This window comes from Puma concolor, chromosome B4 (genome assembly GCF_028749965.1).
Source record: "Puma concolor isolate L17-30 chromosome B4, mPumCon1.1.hap2, whole genome shotgun sequence".
NCBI lineage: Eukaryota > Metazoa > Chordata > Mammalia > Carnivora > Felidae > Puma > Puma concolor.
The window spans coordinates 8,401,726-8,422,153 of NC_141673.1; the positions used below are offsets into that span (position 1 = coordinate 8,401,726).

A 20,428-nucleotide genomic window follows, 5' to 3' on the forward strand; every position below is an offset into this window, starting at 1 on the left:
CATACATTCTTAGGGGTTATTTGTTCTAGTTTTGCAAAATATGTTGTTGGTACTTTGACAAGGATTGCATTAAATCTGTAGATTGCTTTGGGTAGTATGGACATTTTAATAGTATTCATTCTCCTCATCCATGAGCATGGAATATCTTTTCTGTTTGTGTCACCTTCAGTTTCTTTCATCAGTGTATTATAGTTTTCAGAGTATAGCTCTTTTACCTCCTTGGTTAAGTTTATTCCTAGGTATTCTATTATTTTTGGTGCAGTTGTAAATGAGATTTTCTTAATTTCTCTGTTACTTTATTATTGTATAGAAATGTGACAGTTTTCTGTACATTGATTTTATATCCTGTGACCTACTGAATTCATTTATCAATTCTAGTAGTTTTTTGGTGAAGTCTTTAGGGTTTTTCTATGTAATATCATGTCATCTGCAAATAATGGAAGTTTTGCTTCTTCCTTACCCAATCTGGATGCCTTTCCTTCCTTCCTTCCTTCCTTCCTTCCTTCCTTCCTTCCTTCCTTCCTTCCTTCTTTCCTCTCCTTCCTTCCTTCCTTCCTTCCTTCCTTCCTTCCTTCCTTCCTTCCTCCCTCCCTCCCTCCCTCCCTCCCTCCCTCCCTCCTTTCTTTCTTTCTTTCTTTCTTTCTTTCTTTCTTTCTTTCTTTCTTTCTCTCTCTCTCTCTCTCTCTCTCTCTCTTTCTTTCTTTCTTTCTTTCTTTCTTTCTTTCTTTCTTTCTTTCTTTCTTTCTTTCTCTTTCCTGATTGCTGTGAGCAGCCTTACATTTTAAAAATAAACCTTTAAAAACTAGTAGAGACCAAACAGGAAAATGCAAAGATAAACAAATCCCAAAACATAAGAGACATATTTCTAGAGTATGGAATTCTAAGTGGATTTTGTGAGAATTCCAACAAAAATATAAAAATATATTTAAAGTAACATAATAGTAGCCAGCACTCAAATAGCATTTACCATGTGCCACAGTGTTCCAGGCCTCCTTACATATATTAACTCTTTTTTTTTTAATTTTAATTTATTTTTTTTTAATTTTAGAGAGGGAATGTGTGAATGGGGGGAAGGGGCAAAGGGACATAGAGAATTTCAAGCAGGCTCCATGCTCAGCGTGGAACCCAGCGTGGGGCTTGATCCCATGACCCTGGGATCATGACCTGAGCTGAAATCCAGAGTTGGACTGAGCCACCCATGTGCCCCCATATATTAACGCTTAGTGTTTGCAACAACTATATGAGATGGATGTTCTTACTATTCCATTTTACAGATGTTGAAATTAAAGGGCAAAGTGGATAAGGAATTCGGTCAATGCCACACACCAAATAAGTGGTAGAGCTTAGATTACACCTACGTGATCGCTTCAGAAACTGTGTTCTTTACCACTACGTTATTTTGCTTTCTAGATTGAGTTTCAAATCCTTTTATCCTCCAAATTTTTATAGCACCTCTTGTCTACCCAACTCATCTAGATTCCTTTGTCCTTTTCTTTCAGTACATTCCTTAACCTTTTTTGCCCCCTTCTCTTCCTGCCTTATTCCTCTCCCCAGAATACTATGACGTAACCATTAAAAACAACAAAAACAAAAAACCTTTAATTTCTTCGTCTTTTGGAATACTTGTATTAAATTCTGTTGTCCTAGACCTCCTTTCTGCATAGGGACGACCTTTTCTCTGCACATAACCTGATTTAGAAAGTTTCCATGTTTTTAACAGTCTTGTACCTGTTCATGAGGATTAAAAAGGATGCTATTTTGAATTACAGTGTAGTAAGATTTCTGACTCTACACCCATGGCCAGAACACTAGTGTCATATGTTTGAAACTAAGCAAAACCTCTTGAGTGTCTTGCCATAAATGTGCGTTAGAAATTTTTTCCGATGTAGCAAATAGTTTCTGTGGGTAAGAAGTAAATTTAAACCTGTATATCTTTAGAGTAGGAACATTTTCCATGTGAAGGTCCTTGCTGGCTCTGTTAAGAAAAAAGGTCCCTTGCCTCCCTCCCCCTTTTCTGTCGAGCTCTGTAGTACAGAGCTTTCAAGAATCTTAAAAACTGAGTTTTGTATCTGTTAAGTCAGTCCATGAGATATTTGCAAATCCTGTAATCTTCCATTAGCTTTTATCCTAAAGATCCCCTTGCAGTTAGGCTTTTGGTCGACTGACTCAATGTTGCTAATTTATGTTTAATCCCAACTATGGTGTCAGTATGAATGTTTTTAGAAAAGTCTTGATAAATTTGAAGACAAAGTATATTTTTTATATACTCAGAATTTCTAGGTATTACATGGAAGGTATTTCAGAATCTAGAAAAACTTATTGTCCCCACTTGCACAGGGATCATATTCTACCTTGCTAGTTAAGAGTCAGAGCTTGGGTCATATCTGGCCCTGCAGTCGGTATTGGTACTACTGGGATAGTAAGTATGTTTCCCAGTCAGTGTGCATAGTTTTATCTGCCTACCTGTTTAACTTCAGCACCCCTCCCCCTTTTCGCTTCCTGGGTTTTATCCACCTCTCCTTCCTTCCTTCCCTCCCCGCTGTTTCCCATCTGTTTATTGTCCTACTCATCCTCAAGTCTCAGAAAATGTCCTGTCCTCCCTCTTTCTCTCCTTTTCCTCTCTGATTATTTTCATTCTTTCTCACTCTCTCTTTCTTCATGTGCTTTGAGATTATATATTTATTTATTTATTTATTTATTTTTTAAATTTTTTTTTCAACGTTTTTATTTATTTTTGGGACAGAGAGAGACGGAGCATGAACGGGGGAGGGGCAGAGAGAGAGGGAGACACAGAATCGGAAACAGGCTCCAGGCTCTGAGCCATCCGCCCAGAGCCCGACGCGGGGCTCGAACTCACGGACCGCGAGATCGTGACCTGGCTGAAGTCGGATGCTTAACCGACTGCGCCACCCAGGCGCCCCGAGATTATATATTTATTTATGGGATTTTTTTGGTTCAATTTTCCCTCACTAGATTATAAACTCTATGAAGGCATGTACCTGCCTATTACTGTTAATTTTGTTTTACTATTTTATTTCCAGCGTCTGTTTAGCTTGATACATAACAGGTGGTGAATAAATGTATGTTAATGAGTGAATGACGTGAACATGAAATATTGGAGATACAGAGAAGAAGAAAGCCACTCCTGGCACATTCAGTATTCAGGTCCTCCAACCCTCCTCTGTTTCTCGTAGAGCAAGTACAAATCATCCTGCTAAGGATAACCCTCAAGTCTCTCTTTAAAATGTAGAGGGTCATGTTTTTTTGTACCAGCTTTCCCTTTCCTTCATTCATTTTGAGAAAGGTTGTTCTCAATTTTTGTGAAACTGTCAAGATATATAAACTACGGAGTATTCATATCCCGTCTCTAGGTATACATACATCTGCTTAGGGTTGAACCAAAAATTGGCTCCTGTTTCAAGTATGGAGCTAGCACATATTTGGGAGCACTGGGTGTTCCAGCTAATTAGTTAGAGATTTAAATGTTTTCTTTTTAATGTACTGGTATTGTCTCAGGCTTTGGGAGATCACTGTGGCATATTTAAGTCAAAGGACTTAACAGTTTTCATTAAAAGAGCCAGTGTCCATTTTGAAATGTAATAGCTCAGGCTCAAACCAAGAGTGTCAGCATCTGAATGCTCATGCTCCCTGCCCGCTGATCTCTTACCTCCTGCATCTCAGAGAACTTTTAAGGTGAAGATAGACAATTATTGTGAGATACGCGGTGTTCCTGAAAGCTCTTGGTTTAGTGTCTCAGTTTCAAAAATTGTTTTCATAAGGACGTCAGACAGCTTTAAACTTGGTATACTGGTAGTGGGATTAAAGTACCACAAACAGACTTTATTTCTTGGAAAACTTCCTTTCTTCTAATTTCTTTCTTTTGTTACTTTAAGCTTTCTAAATTGTCTTTGTTCTCCGAAGGTGCTTAGAAATTTCTTTCCTTAGTAAAAGAGTTAAATAAGATTTAGAAAATTCACTGTTTAATAAATTTCTTGTAAACTATTCATGATAAAGATGTGTCAGTTAAAGTTTACAAATTACTTTTAAGATGCAAATTGCTAAGTGGTGGTGTTATGGGTTTGAGTTTCTTGGCCTTTCAAGATGTCATCCTTTTAGCCCTGTAGCTAAATATCAAGAGGCTACATGTTTAACCATAAAACATTAGCCTCTGCCAACATTACATCAACTCCACAAAACCTCATTGGCTAATTATCCCCTGGGACTAGGACATGGATTTGGCAGCTTGTGAAAGCTGCTTTTTCCAATTTCTCCCTTCCTGGCTGTGACATATCCCAAAGGAATGAAGTTGAGAAATAATCATCTTCTTTTGAAAGCTCTCAACCGCTTATTCCCACAGTGGTTCTCATGGTCAGGAATAGAAGATCCCTTCTTCCACTTGAGGACTCCTTATAGCTGATGATGTATTCTTTAAGTAGTGACCATGGTACCTTGCATGAGCTGTGGAAGGGTGATGGCAGGGAGCCTCATGTTCCTTGAGGTATGTTTCTGGGTGGTTGTCTACAAGGATCCTAGTACTTTTGTTAGGATCCTCTTATATTACCAAAATTAAGGAAGCTGGAAGTCTAGGATTGGGAACCAAATGTGGTCATCATCTGTGTCATTTGATACATGGTATAAAGAATTAGTATAAACGTTTAACGTCTCCTGAAATGAACATCCATAAAATAACTTTCTTGAGGGCAACCTTGAATAGTAAAAAGAACCATATGACCTTAAGCAATCCTCTTAGTGTCTTTTAGCCTCGCTAAAAAAAAAAAAAAAATTTAAAGAGAAAGAACATGAGCAGGGGAGAGGGAGGGGAAGAGAGAGAGAGAGAAAGAGAGAAAGAATCTTAAGCAGGCTCTATGCTCAGCCCAATGCGGGGCTCAATCCCACAACTCTGGGATCTTGAGCTGAAGTCAAGAGTTGGATGCTCAAGCAACTGAGCCACGCAGGTGCCCCTAGTCTCATTTTTTTATTGTTAAAGTAAAGATGTAGTGCCTGGCTTATCTTCCTCAGAAGGTGTCGTAAGGATGGAATGACATAACACATGAACAATTTCACCAAGATCACCAACTGTTCTAGTCACCCTATGCAGGGGGCCCATTTTAGGCCTCCTCTTACCTGACCTTCTTTACTGTTTGACCCTATTTGATGCTCTTTCCTCATTCTATGCTCAGAGTTCTCTATGTAATCTTGGTTAACCTAAGCATAAAATACATTTTTGGGAAGAGTATTATATAGTGCACAGCCTTAAGGAGAGAGCTGGCCAACAACGGTCAGAAATTGAGTGAAGAGCACATAGAGAAGAACATGTCACATGGCCAGTCTGCTGAGGACTGGCACTGCTCACTGGTCCTTCTGCGCTATTGCTGCTGGTCTGGTCTCCCACGAACACTTGATGCTCCTGGCACTGCCACCAGTAGACACTTGCCACAGTGCCATGAATAATTTCTGGCTGTGTTTTCGATCTTTGTGTCATCCCCCCAATCTTCAGAGTTCTAAATGGGAGGATCTGTTGGCTGACCTGGGTTATGTTTTGTGAGCTAGAGGCCAGGATGCTGAGAGGGACTGTCTATTCCTCTTCTGCTTCTGTACTCGGTAGAGGGGCCTGTCTTCCCCTATCTTGGAATTTCCCCCAAATAGGGAAGGTGTTCAGACCCAGGGCAGCTGAACTACAGATCCCATTCTCTCTCTAGCTTGCCTTCTGCCTCTCTGTACACTATTCAGTCTCTTTGCAGTTTTTTCTTCTTCGTGTCCCTTAATGTAGTTCCCAGGATTAGTCCTTGACCCCTTTTTCTCCTAAGTCTGCACACTCTCCCCAGCAATCTCATCCCAAGCTGTGGCCTCAACTGCCACTATCCCAGATGTCTGCATTTGTACTTCTATCCCCAGCTTACTTCCTGGGCTCTGGGTTCATTTAATCCACTCATTCTTCCCACCTGGACATTTGGGTGACTCACATGAACTTCAGGCTTTTGCATACTTAAAGATGATGTCACCATTCCCCACGACTACCCCTGCATCTCCTAACTTGGTACCAGTTGCCTAATCAGAAGATTAGGAGTCCTTCTCAATTCCTCTTTTCCTATATTCCTTGCATCTGTTTGGTCTCTGAGTTCTAAGATGCTGGTTCTGCTTTGACTGTTCCTATTTTGTCTCACTGCCTTCAGTCAGACTCTCATTTCTCACTGTGGTTTCATAGCCTCCTGATTGGTCTCCCTGCCTATAGCATGACTCTTCTCTAATCTGTCCTTCATACAGCCCCCAACATGCTTCTTCTAACAATCACTTCTAATCGTTTTATTCTTCTCAGAATTCTTCCATTTCTTGTGGGGTAAAATTTTAAACTATTACATTTGTGTTTGGCCTTTGACTAATTATTCAGTCATCTCCTGTCACTTCCAACTTTAAAGTCTCCAGCAATGCTGAACTGCTTTTAGTTTTCCAGAACGTTCTGTGCTCTTTTAATTTTCTCTTCCTTTGCATATAATCTTCTCTGTGACTTGACCATTCATCTCTCTGTTTGCCAACCTACCAACATCCACTTGTCTTTCAGGTCCCAGCAAGGGCTGCCTCTTCTGAGATGCATGTGGTCTCTGATTCCAGACAGGCTTGGGTGCTCCTTCTCCTGTGCTCTCCCTGTACTTGGTACAAACCACCAGAGTGATTATTTTATTACATAATTATTCCTGGCGGGTCTCATCATTAGAAATAATCATTTAATAATTAATTCTGTACCCCCCTCTCCCCCCCAGCCAGTTCCTGGTGCACAGCAGGCACGTAACAGTTGTTATTTCAGAACTAAGTGAGTGGAGGCACTTTGAGAAGGAGAGCACTGTACAGATGTTCATAATATTCTCATTACTGGTATCTCCTTGTGAGGATTAGACCCTTTTAACTCTAAAGTTCTATTGTCTATAAAGCAGTTCTGGGGGGAGGAGTTCTGATTTTTTCATTCTTTTATCTATCTGCAGGTGGCCAAAGGTCCAAGAGCCCTGCTAACCCCTCAGATGAGCTTGCTTTCTCTATGATCAGGCTTATACTCTTTCCCCAAGAGGTTAAGTGTTCTTTCCTTTAGTTTTCCCCACCTGTTACCTAATACACATTTGAATCCTGAATAATGACTTGTTTCATGTATGACTCCCATTTCCTTACCCCACAACTACCGATTCCATCACTGCTTCAGCTGCTCTAGTTATCAAAGATCATACAGTGATTGGAGACATACCCATTATTAATATTCCAGAGATTCTCTGGAGAGCCTAGAGGTTTATCTGCCAACCTGACTGGACTGCTGGTGCTGCAGTTGCCTTGTCTCCCACCCCAGTTCTGTGCCAGTTCTGTGCTCTTACTGGGGGCCTTTGCAGAGCAAACAGTATGTAGTTTAACTTATACTTATTTTTTTTAGGACTTGGCCGCTCTCTCTTGATTTACTGCACTGGGAAGAATAAGTTCTGATTTTTTTTTCTTGTTCCTCCCTCTGAGGGAGCCTGCGTCATTGAGAAATGTTTAACCTCATGGCCTTGACTGGGGCTGGAAACTTGCCTAAGGGAACTTGAAGCTGGCAGTGTTTTTACTCAGATTCCCCCTTATGGGGAGGGGGATTTCAGCAGGGCCTGCCAAAGGAGGAAGATGTTGGGAAATTTTTTAGTAGCAAAGCTGTTGTTATTAGGTTATTGAAAGTATTTGAAGAGTTTTCTGGAGATAAGCTCAGGCATTTTGAAATCCCTCTGGGAGAGAGCTGTAGCTTCTACCAGGTATAAACAAAAATTCAGGCTGAGAAACTTAGCTTTTCAGTTGTGGATACATTGTTACAAGAACATTTCGACCACTTGGATGAGAAAGAGAAGCAAACCAGAAAGAATTTTAGGAGTTTAGAAACACTTAGGAAAAATAGCTGTAGGCCGAGGCAAATCTCTATGGACTATGGGAAGAATTTGGCTTTTTATCAATTCTGGATCATCCTAAAAGTAGATCATCACAGGGGTTTTCTTTGGCAACTCTCTCTTTCAAAGTCTTATTGATGTTGCCACCGTATTCTGTTTACAAAAGCATTTTGTTGAGACAAACAAGGTATTTGCCTAGTAAGAGTTAGAATAGTTGATCTTTTGTGTCCAAACAATGATCTCCCTATTAGGAGAAGGTGTGAACCAGCAGATGTTTAGAATATGACTACCTCTGCTTATTTTTATCTTTGTGTCACAGATGAGGAAAAGTTATACAGCCATTTGCCAGTATGGAATGATGAGCTGAGCAGGCTCTGGGCCCTGACAGGAGAAGAATTGTGTAGTGAGACCATTTGCAGTGGCTCTGCGACTTCCTGGAAAATTGGAAACCACTACACAGTGCTAACAGGAACTATACAGGCGTTCCTGGCCACTCTGAACAATAGCTGGACTCAGCCAGCAGATTGTCTTTCTCTGCAGTGGCTCTGCCGTTAGCATGGATGACTGAGGCTTCATAATACGCGTGGCTAATGTGAGACTTCTCCTTTAATCAGCAAGCGTTTATTAATTATTGACTATATACTTAACACTCCGATAGGTACTCTGGGGAGTTCCCAAGGAGTAGAAGGAGAGATTCTGAAACTCAGGAAATTTATATTCTTGTTGGAGGTACAGGGGTTACAGAGGATTATAAGATCCTAAAAGAGATAAATGAGGTGAGGAAAACTTCACAGTGGAGGTAAGTTGAGAGCTAAGCCTTAGAGAAAAAGTGCCATTTGGGAAGGCAAGAGGAGTCAGAGGAGGGGAGGGTGAGTCAGATAGTATTCAGATAGGAAGAACATTCTAAGGCAGGATCTGGAAACTAGACTAGATGTGGTATGTGAAGAAGGGTAAAGTTTTCACCTGATTATAATAGGAGATGCAGGGTAGTTGCAAGAGAAGATTGGGTTGAATAGGTAATGAACTGGATTATTGAGAACTCTGAATGTTAAATCGGAGAGTTTTTCCTTTACCAGATAGTGGGGAGTCATTTTAAGCTCCCGAGTAATTATTTATCAACCTATTTCTTACGATAATTATTTCTTAAATTGGATTTTTATTGCGATGATTGTAGATTTATAGGCAGTTTTAAGAAATAATCCAGAGTAATCCTTTATACACAGCATTTTAAGTGCAGAGTTTGTGAAAGTCACTTCCAAGGTCTCAACAATGTATAAGATAACCTACTTTTCACAAGCATACGGAAAAATGATACCTGTATGCACCCTTTTTAATAGATATATAAAAAAATATGAAGCATAAAACATGTGCCATAAGGGCATTGTTTCTCTACCAATGAATGAATTTTGGAGGGGGATTAGGAAAGGCTACATGGTCCTACTGCCTTGTGAAATTATTCACTCAGCCCCTCATGCGTCCCAGGGCCTGGGCCATGTGCTGGGGGTGTAGTGGTACACAAGATAGACATGGTCTGTGCCCTTGTGCAACCTGAAACTTAGTGGTGAAAGCAGATAAGTAACTATAATAAAATCGAATGGAGGTTATAATGGGAAATTCAGAATGTCAGGGGAGAACAGGGCAGGGTGATCCAAACAATGCCAGCGAACATCACAGAAAGGCCTCGCCTCGCGAAGGAAGGAGTGTTTAAGCTGTGAGCCGAAGGCTGTTTCAGTAGAGTGTGATGTGGAGGCCTGGAGGTGTGAAGTGAGGTAGTGCACTCACGGAACTGAGGGGCTCTGGTTGCAGTTGGTATAGAGAACATAGTGTAATGGACGTGAGCGAAGACTCCAGAGCTTGGCCACTTGAGCCTGTGTCCTGGCCTTACCACTTACTAGTTGTCCTTGGACAGTTACCTCTCTATGCCTCAGTTTCTGCATCTGAAAACAGACATAACAGTAATTCCTACTTCAGTTTAGGAGTAAATGATTTAGGACATATAATGCCCTTAGATTAGTGCCTGGCACGCAGCAAATGCTCAGTACACATTAGCTGTTACTGCTGCTTCCGTGACTGAAGCAATTTGAGAAGATGAATGGTAAGAACATAACTTTGAGATTCAGGGGAGCCTTAAGAGCCATGTTAGGAGTTTGGACTTTATCGTAAGAGCAACGGGAGGTCATCAAAGGGTTTGGAGTAGAGGCGTGACCTTAGATTTACCATTGAGGAAGATGATTGTGGTTTTAGTGTAGAAGATTGAAGAAGGCTAAGAAAGGTGGTGGGGAGACCAGATAAGAGGCAGTTGCAGAAGTCCAGATGAGAGGTGGCAGTCGTGAGGAAATGGTTAGTTTGGAAGGACATATGTTCATCCAGTCATTGAACAACTAGTTACTGAATGCACTGGGCACCGGGTGGACTTCTCAGCTTCGGTTTGTGAGGGAAGCCAGTGAAAACAAGCACATGTGTAACGTATTATTAGGAATGATAAGTGCTGTTAGGAAAAATAAAGCAGGAGGGGCACCTGGCTGGTTCAGTTGGTGGAGTGTGCGATTTTTGATCTCAGGGTTGTAGGTTTGAGCCCCATATTGGGTGTAGAGACTACTTAAAAATAAAATCTTTTTTTTTTTTTTTTTTTAAAGAAAAAGTAAAAGAAAGCAGGGAAGAGAGATGGATGATGAGAGTCTGTAGGTAATTTAGAAAGGATGGTCAGGGAAGGCCTTTCCGAGAAAGAGACATTTGAACAGAGACCTGAAGGAAGTGGAAGGAGTGAGCCATGCTCTTGTTTTTGTATGTGTGTGGGGGGTGTGGGGGAAGACTTGTGCAGACACAGCTGTGATCACGCTTAGCATATTCAAGGACTAGTAAGGACGGTGGGGGAGTGAGTATGAGTGAGGAACATAAGTCCCACAGGACAGAGATCCTATTTGCCTAGAATTGCTTTGAGCAGTACCTGGCATGTAGTGGATGCTAAGTGAATACTTAGATATTAAGTAGATGGTCAGATAGATAGACGGAATTCAGAATGAATGAACAAATAAATAATTCATTCTTCCAAACAAGCCTGGAATCTCGGAGGAGGAAAGAAAGTTATGGGTAAGCTTCCTAACTATTGTCTGTCTTTCTTATTTTTTCTTTTAAAATTTTTTTTTTTTTTTACGTTTATTTATTTTTGAGACAGAGACAGAGCATGAACGGGGGAGGGGCAGAGAGAGAGGGAGACACAGAATCGGAAGCAGGCTCCAGGCTCTGAGCCATCAGCCCAGAGCCCAACACGGGGCTCGAACTCATGGACTGCGAGATCGTGACCTGAGTTGAAATCGGACGCCTAACCGACTGAGCCACCCAGGCGCCCCTGTCTGTCTTTCTTATGAAAGGATAAGAGAATAGCCTCTGGAGAAGAGAATAGACTCTGGAGCTACACTGTTAGGTTCAAACTCTGGCTATGCCATCTGCCAGATCTGTGACCTTAGGCAAGTTACTCATCTTCTCGATGCCTCAGTTTCTTCATCTGAAAAATGGAAACAACAGTAGTGCCCACCTCATGGGATCTCTGGAGGGTTTCTCAGCCTGAGTGCTATCGACATTTGGGGTCATGTTGTGGGGGGCTCTCCTGTGTGTTGTAGGGTATTTAGCAAAATACCTGCCTGCTGCCTACTAGATACCAGTAGCCACCTTCCCGTTGTGACGCAGAAATGTCTCCAGATATTGCCATATGTTTCCTTGGGGCAAAATTGCCCTGGGTTAAGAACCACTAGGTTTTGTCAGGATTAAGGGAGTTGAAATATGTAAAGCACATAGAACAGTACCTGGCACAGGTCCTATTGTTAAGATTAGCATAGTGGCTTCTAGGGAAAAGTGTTTCTCCTAGCAGAAGCTGAGGACAATTTAGTCTCCCATTTGATTAAGTAAATAATAGAAACTTAAAAATAAAGCATAGTTCCTGATGGAGTATGAAAAAATGCTTTTGTTTATTCCCAGTAAAATTTATTTCTGCACACTGCCACTTTCTGTGGATGGAATGCCTTCTGATGTATCTCAACCAGAAGTTTCTTTAAAGCGAAGAAACACTAGTAATAGTTTTTTGTACAGTAATTGGGATTTGGGGACTCATTTCTGTAATGTAAGGGTGTGATTTCTAAGATTAGAGTATGCTTCTCTGGGTGCAGGTAGGTTTCAACAGGTGCTAGTGGAGACCAATATCTATCCTAGTCAGAACTCACCAACCATAGTAAGCATGATCACTATTCTTGTATTTGGCCATTAAGGAATTGGAATAATAGTGTACTCAACAGTGTTTCATGGTTATATTTTATAAAGTAAATTTTTGTTGTGTATCATCTGTGCTCGCTGGGAGCTAGTGCAGTGGGTTAGGTGTTTGCTAATAGTGCTTCCTGGTATGGGTCTTAAGTCTGCTTACGCTGTAAAGGTGGTGCTGAATGGGGGAGGGTCATTAATTTTAGAGACGTGGTATAGAAAAAGATCAGCTGACAAATGTAGCAATCAAAATGAGATCATTGGATAAATTCTTTAAAGTCATAATTCATCACTGTCCATTTAGGGGATTATTATTATTTTAAAAATTTACGTAAATCTTCATACCTAAATCTACATGTAAACATAATTTTACATAAATGCATAAATCTGAAAATGTATATTGTTTTTTCTTTTTACTTTTTTTTTTTAATGTTTATTTGTTTTTGAGAGAGAGAGTGCAAGCAGGGGAGGAGCAAAGCGAGAGGGAGACAGAATCCGAAGCAGGCTCCAGGCTCTGAGCTGTTAGCACAGAGCGAGATGCAGGGCTTGAACCCATGGGCTGGGTGATCATGACCAGAGCCGAAGTCAGACGCTTAACCAGCTGTTGCCACCCAGGCGTCCCTTTTTCTTTCTTTCTTTCTCTTTCTTTCTTCCTTCCTCTCTTCCTTCGTCCCTCCCTCCCTTCCTTTCTTTCTAAGTTTATTTATTGAGAGAGAGAATGCATGTGTGTGCGCGTGTGGGGGAGGGGCAGAGAGAATCCCAAGCAGTGACTCTATCTCATAAACCGTGAGATCATGACCTGAGCTGAAATCAAGAGTCAGACACATAACCGACTGAGCCACCGAGGTGCCCCATCCTTATTTTTTAAGAACAGACTTTTTTGCTTAGTATTCCCTCCCCTTCTTTTTCATCATTACCCTCACACTGGGGAGTCTTTACCCCCAAACCATGTAAACAACCCAGTGTATAACCTTCCATATTTTTCTCTGCACAGACATATTCCTATACAGATCCTTGTGCACATGCAGTGTTTTTTTTTTTTTCCTTTTTGCTATTGACTTGCCTTTAAATGAAATCACATGCTTTGTTTTTTTTTTACCTTTTGTAATTCTCACTCAACAATACTTAATAGAATCCCACATCATCTAATTCTTTTTAATGACCATATATTAGTTATGGATTTCATATTCACTTTACTTCTTTCCTTTTTTGCCATTAGGAAAAATGCTGCAATAAACATTCTTTTTATATATGTTTTAAGAATGTAGTTCTGTGGTGCATATTCTTAGGCATGGAACTGATTAGTTAGGGAGAATATGTATTTTCAAGTTCAATAGATGGCATAGCCAGATTGCTTTTTAAAAGACTGTGACACTTCACATTTCCACCAGCCATGTTTGAGACCGCCATTTCCCCCATCTCTCTGCTAGATATAAGTATTATAAATTCTCTGGTCTAATGGTGGGAAGTGGTAGCTCACTGTCAACTTTAAACTAAATCAGAACTTTAGTTAGTATTCTTAACAAGTTTGCTGAATAAGCCATATGAAAGCCTAGCCTCTCTGGACACTGTAGCCACATCTTGAAATGCTGGAGAGACATGGATTGTAAGGGATCGGGGACAAATACAGCAGTTTGTTAACAGTGAAAAGCTGGCATTCAGATTTTAAGGCATCTATTAATCTGAAAATGTTGCATAAAACTGAGTTTTGCTGAGAAATATGTCTTTGCAGCTGTGCAAAATCTTTTTCCCGAGATCCTTGGTAAATTACCATGTAGTAGAGATCACTTTTCTGGGGAAGTTTATCACAGTGGTAAAGCAGATCACATTCAAGAAGGGATTTTATTTTATGTACCAAGTTTAACCAGAGAATTGATGCTGTAATGCGTGCTTTAATGTAACACAATTTATATTATGAATAATTTTTCTTAACCTTATAATTTTAACAGTAATGGTAGCTGCCCTGTATTGACTGTCTTCCTTGTAGTAGATACTTTAAACAGTTATCTCATTTAACTCTTAACAGGAGTCCTTCAAGTGAAGTAGAATTTTACTCTTGAGAGAAACTGGAACCTAGTCATAAGTGCTGGAGGAAGGAGTTGCACCTTTGACTTCAGAGCACCTGACTGTTAACACCATTCAATCTTGATTAGATATAGTATGAACGAGTTTGGATAAGACTCCTGGATAATTTTTAAGTTTTGTTTAACATAAATATGGACCACCACAGTCTAGCCATCATCAGTACCAGGGACTAATTCGAGTAAGATCTTTTTCCAAATCCCTTTCCCTGGGATCTGACGATGATAGTAAATAATTGTACTAAATGTTCGATAATTGTTTATGCATTCGTTGAAAAATAGTGGACTAGAAGCTGTGGGTATTTGATAATGTTTGTTGAGTATCCATTGGGTAGAGCCCTATTTTATTTTTTGGCAAAATTTTGTGGCAAAATAAAAAAAAAGACATTAATCCTTTTCTTCAAAGAGCTTAGCATTTAGTTGGAGATAGATGTAGTAATGCTACAAAATCAGAGAAACTTCTATGCTGAAAGTGTAGCAGGTGGAGTGAGTAGAGTTTCTTGAGGTTAATTAGGGAAAGTTTCTTGGAAAAGGTAAGTTTTGAGCCAGGGCTTTAAGATGATGGATGTGAACAGGTGGCAGATCTGTGTTTCTTAAAAGATAGTAGACTCAGAGAGTCAATTCCAAGTTGTAGTGTTTCATAATTTTAAAAAGAGTGGAGTGTCCCTTATTATTATGCATCTTGAGATTCTGAACTGAAGATTCTGTTTGACCACATTCTTTCTAAGCTTTTACTTATTTAAGTGACTGCTTTGCTATGCTTCCCCTTGTCATTTTGATTGCTTAAATTTGTGGGGATGAAGTTTAAATATAAGGTCTGGATTCAGAAAATAATTTTTGGCTCTCTATTGTTTTTTGATTTTTCATAAAAATATAAGAGTTAAAGATAATTTTTATTCTTCCTCACCATTCACCTAGTTTTATTAATCAGGGAAGTTGCTGTTTCCTGATAGTAAGGTGATGTATTGGTATGTTCAGAGCCATGGCCTGAATACAGACCAGATGTAGCATTTGTCTTGAGATTATCTGAGAAATTTGAGAAATCTAAGTGAATTTTTTTCTTTTTAATTTTTTTTTTTTTAATGTTTATTATTGAGAGACAGAGCATGAGCATGGGAGGGGCAGAGAGAGGGAGAGACAGAATCTGATGCAGGTTCCAGGCTCTGAGCTGTCAGCACAGAGCCTGATGCGGGGCTCGAACCCATGAACCGTGAGATCATGACCTGAGCCAAAGTCGGACACTTAACCGGCTAAGCCACCCAGGCACCCCTAAGTGAATTTTTAAAAATTACGAAGCAAGTGGTAGTCATGTTTTAACTTTTAAAATTAATTTTCGTTTATAAAACAATATATATGTTTTCTTAAAATAATGAACTTTTACGAAGAAGGCTCATTATCCCCAGTCCAACTTTGAGTTCTTAACTTCACTGTTTACGTTTAAAACTATGAAATTATTTTCATCACAGTTTCGCTGAATCTTTTTTTTTTTTAAGTTTATTTATTTTGAGAGAGAGAGTGTGAACAGGGGAGGGAGAGAGGGAGAGGGAGAGAGACAATCCCTTGCAGGATTCCTTGCTGTCACCACAGAGCCTGACGCAGGGCTCGATCCCATGAACCGTGAGATCATGACCTGAGCCAAAATCAGGAGTTGGCCGCTTAACCAAATGCCATCAAGTGCTCCTACATTTCACTGAATCTTTGTAGTGGGCCTGTGTGGCCTTAGTTTATTCTTTAAAAGTATCCTGGGAAGTGTTGATGCCTTCTTTGTAATACAGTCTTGATAAAAAAAATTTTTTGTTCAGTAGTATCAGTCTCAAGATGTGTGATGAAGGACAGCACTCTTTAAAATTATGAAGCATTTCAAGGTGCCTGGATGGCTCGGTTGGCTAAGCATCCGACTTCAGTTCAGGTCATGATCCCCACAGTTCATGAGTTCAAGACCTGCATGAGGCTCTCTGCTGTCAGCGCAGAGTCTGCCTCAAATCCTCTGTCCCTCTCTCTCTCTCTCTGCCCCTCCCCCGCTCTCTCCCTCTCTCTCAAAAATAAAAATAAACATTTAAAAAACTAAATAAATAAAATAAGATTATGAAGCCTTCCAAAGGAACTGACTCTCTGAGTATAGTACCTTTTAGGGATCTCAATAAACTCACTATCTATTTTATTTAAAAAAATTTTTTTCATGTTTATTTTTGAGAGAGGGAGAGAGTACGCACAAGCAGGGGAGGAGGGAGACAGAATCCAAAGCAGGATCCAGGCTCCGAGCTGTCAGCACAGAGCCCAACACGGGGCTCGAACCCACGAACTGGGAGATCATGACCTGAGCCGAAGTCGAACGCTTAACCGACAGAGCCACCCAGGCTCCCCAATAAACTCACTGTCTTAAAGGGCCAAAAGTTTTTTCAGATTCCCAGATTGCAAACACTGTGTGGTTAAGTGATGCTCCTATTTGTACTATTCTCAGACTGGAGCATCTGTGTATTATGTCAACTAGAAGACTGATGTGTGTGAAGCAAAACGTGTAACCCTGGTGAGTGAGTGACTGCCGGGCAGCCTGGTTTCTAGGGAAAACGTCAGGAGAGGCAGAGAAGTTAGCATGCAGTAAGTACTCCTGCTGCAGGGGAGATGAGTGAGGGATGACGGACCTGTGCTAGAAGAGTTGCAGCAGCTTTCAGCTTTGAAAGGCGTGAAGAATCAAAGGCCACAAAGAAATGAGAAAGAACCAACAGGAGTGTAGTTTGACCCAGTTTTGATAGTTTTCCCCCCAAACTGTGCACTTCTAATTTTGTTCATTCTAAGTTCATTATGTCAAGAGCTGTCTGGCGACACCTGGATCATTGAAACAGAGCGAATGGTAGTATGTTCTGGGCCTATCACAAGCAGTTATGGCAGAGCACTGATGGACGGATTTCTAGCATAATTAGCTCAGCTCTCCTGCGCCTGAAAGGAAGAACCTGTCTTTGTGGTTTCTTTAAGCTCTTCTTGCCAGTACATAGTACATCCTGGAGACCTGTAAGAGTGGAGCATAGCCGGGTGCTTAGGTGGTCCAGAAGCTGGGTGCCTGGGTGGTTCTGTCGCTTGAGCATTTGTCTGACTCTTGATTTCAGCTCAGGTTGTGATCTCATGGTTCTGGCTCTGCGCTGACGGTGCAGAGTCTGCTTAGGATTCTCTCTCTGCCTCTCTCTCTCTTTCAAAATAAGTAAATAAATAAATTAATAAATAAATTAATTAATTACAAAGTTACCCAAAAAAGCTTCACTAGCTGCCACCTTCCATTGTGGCCTAATGACAGGAGGGAGAGTGGAGGGGAGCATCAAGAAGATGTCCTCTGTAGGATTAGGTAGGCAGAAAGATCCTGGGGTTCCGTGATAGCTTGAGAATTCTCTACAGAGACTAATCTTTATAAAGGAGATTGTAAGCCAGTAATAAGACAAAGGGATGTAAAAGTATGGTGTTCTTTACGTATAAGCATTGACTTACATATTAAAAAAACGTATACTTGAATGAAAGGTTGTATTTGAGGGGCGCCTAGGTGGCTCAGTCGGTTAAACATCTGACTTCGGCTCAGGTCATGATCTCACGGTTTGTGGGTTCCAGCCCTGCGATGGGCTCTGTGCTGACAGCTCAGAGCCTGGAGTCTGCTTCAGATTCTGTGTCTCCTTCTCTCTCTTCACCTTCCCTGCTCATTCTCTGTCTCTGTCTCTCAAAATTTTTTTTAAAAAACAAGAAAAAAAGAAAAGTTGTACTTGAAAATCCTGTCGGTTCTCTGCTTCTTAAATTCTTCTGTTTGGACTGAAGGATCACTGCTTGGTTTCATTGCAAAAGAAACTGTATGGCGGGGGGCAGAGGGGGAGCAGTTTAAATAGAATCATTTTGGCCCTTAAGCTCTAGTGTCATAGAGCAGACATTTTCTTAATGTGTGGTATGTTCTGCTTTTAAAATCTTTAATTGACCACTAGAGCATTTGAAGTCATTTGTAAGAGATAAACATTTTATTTTTTTTTTTTTTTTTATTTTTTTTTTTAAATTTTTTTTTTTCAACGTTTATTTATTTGTGGGACAGAGAGACAGAGCATGAACGGGGGAGGGGCAGAGAGAGAGGGAGACACAGAATCGGAAACAGGCTCCAGGCTCTGAGCCATCAGCCCAGAGCCCGACGCGGGGCTCGAACTCACGGACCGCGAGATCGTGACCTGGCTGAAGTCGGACGCTTAACCGACTGCGCCACCCAGGCGCCCCGAGATAAACATTTTAAAAAGATGGTTGAAAAAAAAAAATTAAAAAGATGGTTGAAGCATATTTGAGTATGTGATTATAGGGAAGCAGCAGATCCCCCCCACCCTTGAGAAACATTAATTGCTGTTCGTCTTTTTTCCTGGAAGACATGATTACTAAAAGGTACAGCCAGTGAGAAAACTCTCCTTCCATCTTGGTTTTTCTGTTTCAGAAAGTCTGCTTGCAGTAAACCACTGGTCTGCAGTGTGTTATGACCCCTCTGCTCCACTTTTGTGCTCAGACTGCTTATCAGTTCTCTGCGTTGTCTTGGTTCGTTAGATGACTCCGTGTCAGAGTCAGAATGAGGAATCCCAGAAGAGATTGTGACTGGCTCCCTATTTTGGTTGATGGTTTTTATTTAATTTACTAGGTCATGTAATATAGGCAGATATTAACAGTTTGACAAATCCTTCAGGAATGTTAGTTCCAAGCATGACATCTTTATGAGAAAACAGTTGTAATGCACTAAAATGTAAATTTAGTAATGTTAAATAGATCTTTATACCTTACTCCCCCTGTTTTATATCCTGTGAGTGTATTTGTCTATATAGTGGGAGGTCTTGAGCTGTCCTAAGCTGGAAAATTAAAATTAGTAAAAGGAACCATTTCCTGAACGTTTTCTGGATAGCCGACATACTCAGTATTGCTTGTTTCATAAAATTTATCTTAAACCAAATGTATTTGGTTACGTTATCCCCATTTTCAGGTAAGGTGAGAGCTCCATGAGGTTGTGTGACTTATCCAAAGCCAAACTGGTGACCGGTGGTAAGAGCAAAAATTTATACAAAGATCTGTCTGGTTCCAAGTCACAGTTCCCAGCCACTGTGTCCCATTGCCTCTGTGGCTTCTGAGAGGTGGAAGATCCCAATAAGTCTTGGGCAGAAGAAAAAGTGAATCTGATTGTTTTGCTTGCTTTGGTTGTTCCTTTGTTTACTGTCTGTGTCTCCCTTTTTCCCCAGCACCTAGCATATGCATAACACACACAATAACTATTTGCTGACTAAACGATGATGTATGATTAGCCACGTAGTATATGGAAGTGAACTGACATTTTTGTTTGTAAAGTTTTTCTCAGTATATGCTGTATTTATAAGTATAATAAAGTACGCCTTAGACTAACATTTACCGGATTTATTCGTGGCATATATAATTTGAGTAAGAATAAAACATTTATAGGGGAGCCTGGGTAGCTCAGTGGGTTGAGCGTCCTACTCTTGATTTCAGCTCAGGTCATGATCCCAGGGTCGTGTGATCGAGCCCCATGTTGGGCTAAGCCCCCATGTTGGAGCCTACTTAACATTTCTCTCTCTCTCTCTCTCTCTCTCTCCCTCTCTCCCTCTCTCCCTCTCCCTCTCCCCCTCTCCCTCTCCCTCTCCCCCTCTCCCTCTCCCTCTCCCTCTCCCTCTCCCTCTCCCTCTCCCTCTCCCTCTCCCTCTCCCTCTCCCTCTCACTCTCCCTCCCTCCCTCTCTCCCTCTCTCTCCCTCTCTCTCCCTCTCTCTCCCTCTCTCTCCCTCTCTCCCCTTCTCTCCCTCTCTCCCTCTCTCTCCCCCCCCACCCCCTGCCTTCCTCCCCAGCTTGTGCATTGTACATTCTCTCTCTTAAAACAAAAGAGAGAGAGAATAAAACATTTCCAGTCCCATATGATTTCTGGAGATTATCAACAGTCTGATTGCCCATTTCCTTCTTCCTAACCAACCTCCCTACTGCTGGTGTTGGCTCTCTTTCTTTCCATACTGTGTCAAAATGCCCTTTCTCTATTTCCTTTTCTGTCCATCCTCTATTCCCCAAGAAATTGTTATTTTCACACCTTGTGCTTTTGTACATGCCTCTCCCTTTGGTTGCACTTTCTTTCCCCATCTTTAGTTTGACCTTTTTTTTTTTTAATATTTTTTATTTACTTTTGAGAGAGAGAGCACAAGCAGAGGAGGGACTGA

At 40.9% G+C, this 20,428-nt stretch overlaps 1 protein-coding gene and 1 long non-coding RNA gene across 5 annotated transcripts in view; both read left to right on the forward strand.

Moving 5' to 3' along the window:
• Nucleotides 1–20,428, forward strand: part of MRTFA (myocardin related transcription factor A) — a 213,949-nt gene that overhangs the window by 128,663 nt on the left and 64,858 nt on the right. The window lies entirely within an intron of this gene.
• LOC147578873 (uncharacterized) lies at nucleotides 719–10,515 on the forward strand. Its single transcript, XR_015253284.1, has 2 exons — nucleotides 719–2,660; nucleotides 2,915–10,515. It is a non-coding gene; the product is annotated as an uncharacterized LOC147578873 (long non-coding RNA).